This window comes from Pongo abelii, chromosome 21 (genome assembly GCF_028885655.2).
Source record: "Pongo abelii isolate AG06213 chromosome 21, NHGRI_mPonAbe1-v2.0_pri, whole genome shotgun sequence".
Classification (NCBI taxonomy): Eukaryota; Metazoa; Chordata; class Mammalia; order Primates; family Hominidae; genus Pongo; species Pongo abelii.
This window is the reverse complement of record NC_072006.2, coordinates 41,599,859-41,607,350: the sequence shown is the minus strand read 5'-3', so window position 1 is coordinate 41,607,350 and position 7,492 is coordinate 41,599,859.

Here is a 7,492-nt window from a genome sequence, read left to right as displayed (position 1 = left end):
GATGGATGGATGGATGGGAGAATGGATGGATGATGAATGGATGGATGGATGGATGGATGGATGGATGGATGGATGGATGGGAGAATGGATGGATGGATGATGAATGGATGGATGGATGGTTGGATGGATGATAGATAATGGATAAATGAATGGATGAATAGATGGAGTGGAAGGATGTGTGGATGGATGGAGTAATTCAAGGAGTAAGAATAAAATCAGATAAAAGAGCCAGGAAGAGAAAGACTCCTATGTGACCACTTTGCTGGTCATCATTGTGATAACCAAAATTTCCTCTGGGAAAGGGGGTGGAAACTAGGATCAGGAAAATCAATAAGAAATTTAGAACTTTAGAGCAAAACTCCACAAGCCCCAGAAAAGAGAGAGCTGCAGGGGAAAGTCAGCCAGCACATGCACACAGCACACACACACACACACACACACACACACACACACACAGAGATACACTGCAAGAATGACGCACAGCCTCAGAGCAAAATTCAATAACTCTCCTCTAGAGAGAGGGAAAGAGCAGAGATGAGCAAGACAAAGTCAGATACAGGAAGAGAAGGGGGAGTAGACGTCAATAAGAAAGTTGAAAACAAGAGGGGGCGTGAGCCATGCCAGCAGGCAGTGGGGGTGGCAGGCAGAGGCCCAGCATGGGCTCACAGGGGAACCAAACCCTCCAAAAGGTGTGCCACTCCGCACATGGCACCTGGGAGGGGCTCCATGCATGTTGGCTGGATGGATGTGTGGATGGGGGTGATGGGTGGATGAAGTAACCCAGAGACTGGAAACAAAACCTGATAAAGGGCTTTGTTAAAGCCCTTTAAAACCTGATAAAACCTGTTAAAGCCCTTTAAAACCTGATAAAGGGTTTGTTAAAACCTGATAAAGGAGAGAGAAAGTTCTAGATGCCCTCTACTTCCCCTGTCCTTTTCACCCTTCTCCTTTGCTCTAGGAGGCTAATGACACCCTTCAGGGAGGTGCCCTGCCCTCTGGCTTCCAGCTGGGCTTGGCCAGTGAGATGGCCAGCAGGAGATGATGGGGGAGGAGAATGAGATAAGGATGCTCATTCCCCCAGGTCATCTCAGGCTGGGTGGTCCCTCTCCTAGAGGTCTCAGCTCCCAGCAAGGCAGCCCCTATAGGTGACAGTTTGCCTCCAGGGCCTGGTCATTCATTACTTCCACCCTTCACCCCTTAGAGAGTAGGGGATGGTCACAGCCTCACAACTATCAGCTCTAGGTTTCTGCAAAATCCCACATCCTGCAATATAGCACCTTTGTAAACAAACTCGCCTCAGATTTTCCTAAATTTAAGTGTTCCATCCCTTTCCTGTTAGGACACTGACTAACACAAACCCACAGTGGAAAAAATAGACCACACACACACACACACCCCCCCCCCTTGCTGGGACACATAAAGTGACAGCTACATCTAGAAAGAACAGGGAGGGATGAGAAGCTGAGAGGGAACAAGAAAGAAAAGGAGCCAGAAAGAGTAACGCAGGGCCCTGAGAGGCGGAAGGGAGAACGCACCAATAGGAAGGGGAAGCAGGGACACAGGTGTTCGTGGCAACCTCATTTTAACGACAAAAGAGTAGAAACCATCTAAATGCCCATTACCAGAAGAACGGCCAATAAACCATGACAGCTCTGCCTGCTGGAATACTATGCAGCTGACGAAAAGGCAGATGGATAGCTTTATGTATTGAGATGGAAGGAGATCCCCAAAATATGTCAAGTCAAAGTCCCACTGAAGAGCAATATTCATAGCTCAATGCAATTTCTATGGGAAAAAAAATGCCCTAAGCCAAAACCTACCAAAAAAATCAGATTCTATAGGGGAAAAAATATACATTTTTATGTTTAAAAATATGTATATAGTACAGAATGATTCCTGCTAAAGTAAGAACTGGTTTTCCCCAGAGGAAAGGGCTAGAGAACAGGATGGGAGGAGTGAGTGTCAAAGGAGACCTTTAATTTTATTTGTAATACTTTACTCTTATGCAAAGATGATATGGTCATGTGTCACTTAAGTAATTAAACATTCATATTTTTTTCAAGACAGGCTCTTGCTCTGTCACCCAGGCTGGAGTGCAGTGGTGAGATCACAGCTCACTGCAGCCTCTTTGAACTCCTGGGCTCTGGTGATCCTCCTGCCTCAGCCTCCCTAGTAGCTGGGACTATAGGCACATATACCACCACACCCAGCAAATTTTCTGATTTTTTTGTAGAGACAAGGTTTCACCATAAGTAATTTTTTGAAAGAGAAAGAGAACAAAAGAGTTAAAGGAAGAGAAGAGATCCTCTAGAAAGACACAACTTTCATCCGTCTGGCTGCCTGTCCTTCCCTCCAGCCAGCCCCTCCTCCATGCTGAGCACCAGACATGCAGACTCTTCTCAAGAAGCTCAAAGAAAGATGTCCAAACCTAGCCGTTCCTGAGGGTCCCAGTGCCCTTGGGGGGCAGGGGAGCTTCTCCAGGGGAAGGTTCAGCAGGGCTCTCTGTGGGGAGGACACAGGAAGGAGGCCTGTGGAGGCCATGGCCAGCGGAAGAGCCCCTCAGGGCAATGGATGTGGGGGTCCTAGCTCAGCAGGAAGAGCTGGCCACAGACACAGTCAAGGCATGAATGGACCCTATGGCCTGAGAGGGGTGGAACCGACCCATAGAGAGTTTGTGCAGCAGGTTGGGGAAGGCAGGACCTGGCCTGGGGAGCGCTACAACGCAGCAGATCACAGAACAAGAGAATCCGCCAAAGCAAACAGGAGAGGTGACCCGAGAGGTGGCACGACAGACCCTCACTGTCCCAGGAGCTTAGGGAGGAGAGGGGTCCTGGTCCTGGCACCTGGACCAGGACCCCTCATGAATGAGGGGAGAGGAGGAGATAAAAGATCCTATTCCACTTGGCAGACAGGTCAGTGGAGGCCCCAGGTGAGCCCCTTGGTGGGCTCAAGGTCGGGGCAGGTGGTGGTCACAGAGGGCCACGGAGGGAAGAGGAGAAAGAGCCTGAAGTTCCGTCTCAAACTCTTCTGTGGAGGGAGGAGAGAGCAGACGAGAGGGAGATGGGAATAAAAAGTCAGCGGAGGGAGGCGAACAAGTTTGCCTCTGAAAAACCCAGGAGAGGGGAACATGGCGTTGCCAGGGCAACCACACGAATGGGGTAATGGAGAGGAGCGAAGGGAAGACAGGGTGGGAGTGTGGCTTAGAGGAGGCAAACCTGAAAGGTGGGGGCAGTAGAGGGGAGGGGCACCCGGACTCAAGTGCCCAGGGATGGTGAAGGGGAACACAGGGGAAGGATTAGGAAGTCAAAGATTTCTCCCTGGGCTTAGAGAGTTTGTGATGCTGGTGGGACATCCAGGAGGTGGGGGCGGGTAAGAAGATGTTTAGATGCTTAGGCCTAGGGTGTACGTAGTGGGGCCTGGGTAGACACAGGGGCGAGCGGAGGGAATCTCAGAAGCCCCACAGGTGGGCGGCCTGGCCTGGGGAGGGGGGTATGCATGGAGGGGCGCAGATGGAAGAGAACACAGCCCAGGGTGGGCTGATGCTGGAGGGGTGAGGGAGGAACGGGTGTGGAGAAGTGGGCAATGCAGAAAGACACCACACGCACACATACACACAACACGCACACAACACACAACACAACACACACATGCACATGCACACGCCCAATGCACACACACAACACACATAACACAATACACACAACACACATAACACAATACACACAACACACACACCCACATGCACACACACATTACACACACACCCTGAGTGTGATGCTCGGTGACCCAACCCAGTCTTCTTGTGATATAACAACTGGTCTGTCTGCCCTGGACTCCGAGTTTCTTCAGGACACAGCCTGGGTGGGACTCTGTGCTCTTCACCCTCAGCAGCACACACACAGATGTTCAATTCACGTTTGTTGAATGACTACTGGATAGATGGGTGGGCAGACACAGACAGATGAAGCAGGACAGGAAAGGTGGTGGGAACCAACCTTGACCTTGTGTACACACTCATGCGCACACTGCAGGAATGATGCACAAACAGCCCAATTCAACAAGCTCCCCTGGAGAGCTGGAGGAGCGAGGCTGAGGGAGCGGGAGACAGAGGCACCAAGAGAGGGGGTGGTGCATCAAAGAAAAGTTTGAAAAGTCAAGGAAGGGGAGCAGAAGCCTAGGGAGGCAGACAGGCGGAGGAGCAGGCGCGCAGCCCACCCGCCGGCTCCCAGGAGGCGCTCACGTGCATTTGTTAGGTGGGTGGTGAATGCTGCAGCACAGAGAGGGCAACTAAGCCTGAGAAAGGTCCCAGGGGGGAAAGCCCCCAGGGCGACGCAGGTGCCCGATGACTCCCACACCTGCCGTTCCCGCCCCACCGGCCCCCTTCCTCCTCCCTGCTCTGGGCTGGAGAGGCTGAGCCCCATGGATGAGCCTTGGGCCTACAGCTTCGCGCTGGACCTGGCCAGTAAGGATCCCCAGCAGGAGAGCGGAGGGAGGAGGGAAGGAGAGCAGCGTGTCTGCTCCCCTGGAGCTCAGGCTGCTGTGCCCTCTGCTCTCAGCTGCCCTCTCAGCTGCCTTCTGGAAAATTCTCCTCCCTTGTTCCTTCGGATTCACTGGAAATCACAAGTTTGCTGCTCTCCTGGCTCCTGCACCCCCCCCCTCAGCACCTTTGTAAACACACCCTCCTGAGGCTTCCTGGATTGGAGGGAGACATCTGTTTCCTGTTGGGGCCTGAATGAAGATAGGAGCAGGGGTCAAAGGGCACCTCAGTCCTACATGGAAGGCTTCACGTTTTTTACAAATACAGTGGATCCTTATAGCATGTGCGGAGTTAAAAAATGATTTTCCAAAAGGAGATGGGAAGCAACAAGGGGAGAAAGAGTAAGAGGGTAGAAGAGCAGAGCTCGCAGATGCCCCGTCTGTCCTCATCTCCACACTTCCCTCGGTGCCAAGACCCTGCGAGAGGTCACACCCAGGCCCCACAGAGCCCATGGCCTGGCGGGGACAAGGACGACCACAAGCCTGGTGCTGAGTGCTCCCAGGGGAGTGCTCCCTGCATCTAGGAGGGCACAAGGGAAGGCTCAGCAGGGGCTTCTCTGGGGAGGACAAGGGCCCAGGCCTTCTTCTCTACAATGGTGGGGCATGGGAGAAGGGGACGGAACCTGGTGGCCACTCCACATGGAGCCTCCCCGTCAGGCTGATGACATCTGGGCTCTGCACAGAGGGCCAGAGTGGAGCCTGGCCAGGGTCAGCCTTGGAAGGGCAGGAAACTGCTGGGGAGCAGGCAGGGCAGGGCCCTGGAGCACCGGAGTCCCATGCAGCTGGCAGGAGAAACCCTCCAAAGGAATGGAGGAGGCCCAACTGAGAGGTGCAGGAAAGCCTGGCCTCTGTGTCTGGGGCCCAGGGAGAGGCTGCTGTCCAGAAGCCAGCACTGGCCTCCATGGGGCAGGGGAGCGAAGAATGAGTGGGCTGCAGGTTTGTCAAGGAGCAGGTAGGCAGACTTGCGGGGCATTATGAGGGGCTTAGAGGGCAGGGGTCCTCAGTTGCAGAGGGGAAGGCAGAGAAAACGCCAGGCTTAATACTCCCTCCCCAGCTCATCTGTGGCCAAACAGGAGGAAGCCTATGAGGGCGCACAGTCTCACCCCCACCTCCACCGCCTCATCTACCTGCTGAGAGGGCCATGGGGAGGAGAGAGTGTGGGGTGGGGGCGGGAGTGAGATTTTGCGGAAAAGATTGTGAAGACCTGGGGCAGATTAGAGGTGGGGCCGGGAGAGGGGAGGGGTGGCCAGACAGCTGGGTCTGGAAGTAGGGGTGGGGGTAGGAGAATGGAGAGTTTGATCCTGGCTCAGGGAGTCTGTGAAGCTGGTGGAACCAGTGAACAGAGCCGGGGAGAGAATAGTGAACATGTGATGTCTGGGGCTTGAGCTGAAGAGCCGTGATGGAGGGGACACTGAGGTGAGGCAGCTTGTGGCAGGGCCTTTGAGTTCCCAGGAGTGGACAAGCAGGGAGATCTCAGGGAGGGAGAGAAGCAGAAGGGGGAGGTGCAGCTGCAGAGGTGTCTGTGCTAGAGAGCAAGGAGGAGGCAAAGGGGCTGGAGAAGTAGCCAGGAGTGACCCCACCCATGCACACATGCACCCCCCCACACATACACACATGCACACACACACACGCACACACACGCACACACACATGCACACACAGGTGCACACTCATATGTATACACATACGCACACATGTGCACATGCACACACACTGTGATTTGCAGAGTGACATAAAGTCTTAGGAAGCCTCCATCAGCCGTCTTTTAGTGTAGGCATAACTGCTCTGTATTCTCCCTGGACTCTGAGCTCCCACAGGCCAAGGCCTAAGGCTCTGTGGCCTGTGACCCCAGCGAATACTCAGTGGGTGCTCAGTGCAAGTCTGTTAATGGATGGATGAAAGGATGGATGATGAGGGAATAGGTAATGGGGGAATGGATGATGGGTGGACAGAAGATGGGGGGATGAATAATGGGAGGATGGATGATAGGGGATGGATGGGTAATGGGGGAGATGAATGATGGGGAGTTGGATGGATGACGGATGGATGGATGATGGGGGATGGATGATGGGAGATGGATGGATGATGGGGGATGGATGATGGGAGATGGATGGATGGTGGGGGATGCATGGATGGTGGAGGATGGATGGATGGTGGGGGATGCATGGATGGTGGAGGATGGATGGATGGGGATGGATGATGGGGGATGGATGATGGGGATGAATGGATGGTGGGGGATGCATGGATGATGGGGACATGGATGGATGATGTGGGGTGAATGGATGATGGGGGATGGATGGATAATGGGGAATGGATGGATAATGGGGGATTGATGATGGGGGATGGATGGATGGGGATGGATGGATGATGGGGACATGGATGGATGATGGGAGATGAATGGATAATGGAGGGATAGATGGATGGATGCTCCCAGCATCACAAACCTGACAACTGGGCTATGTCAGGGGCTGAAGTGATCGGAGTGGGGAGGGGGCTGCTTAGCCACCCCTTGCAGAGAGACTTGAAAGGAAAAGAGGACAGATGGGTAGTGGGCAGCAGGAGTGAGTGGAATCAGAGATGACTCGTGCTCCTGGCTGTGAAACCCCAGGTGGTGGTGAAGCTCAGTGCCAATGAGAACTGAGTGAGAAACACATTTGGAGGATGGGGACAGGATGTGCTGGGCTTGAGTGAAAGAGCCCAGTCTGTGTGAGCCACGATTCACTGGCAGGATGAGGAGAGAACAAGTAGGGTCTGGGCTGCAGGGGATGCTGGGGTGTCAATGCAAAGAATGACTCTGTGAACCTCAGGCAGCTGGTGAAAAGCTGGGGAGGGAATGATCCAGGACAGGAACCTGGGGCCCCAAGATGTAAGGGTTTGTAAAGCAGGAGGAGTCAGGAAGGAAAGGAAGAGACAGGACAAACAGGCAGACCCTGGTCCCGGCTCAACAAATATGATG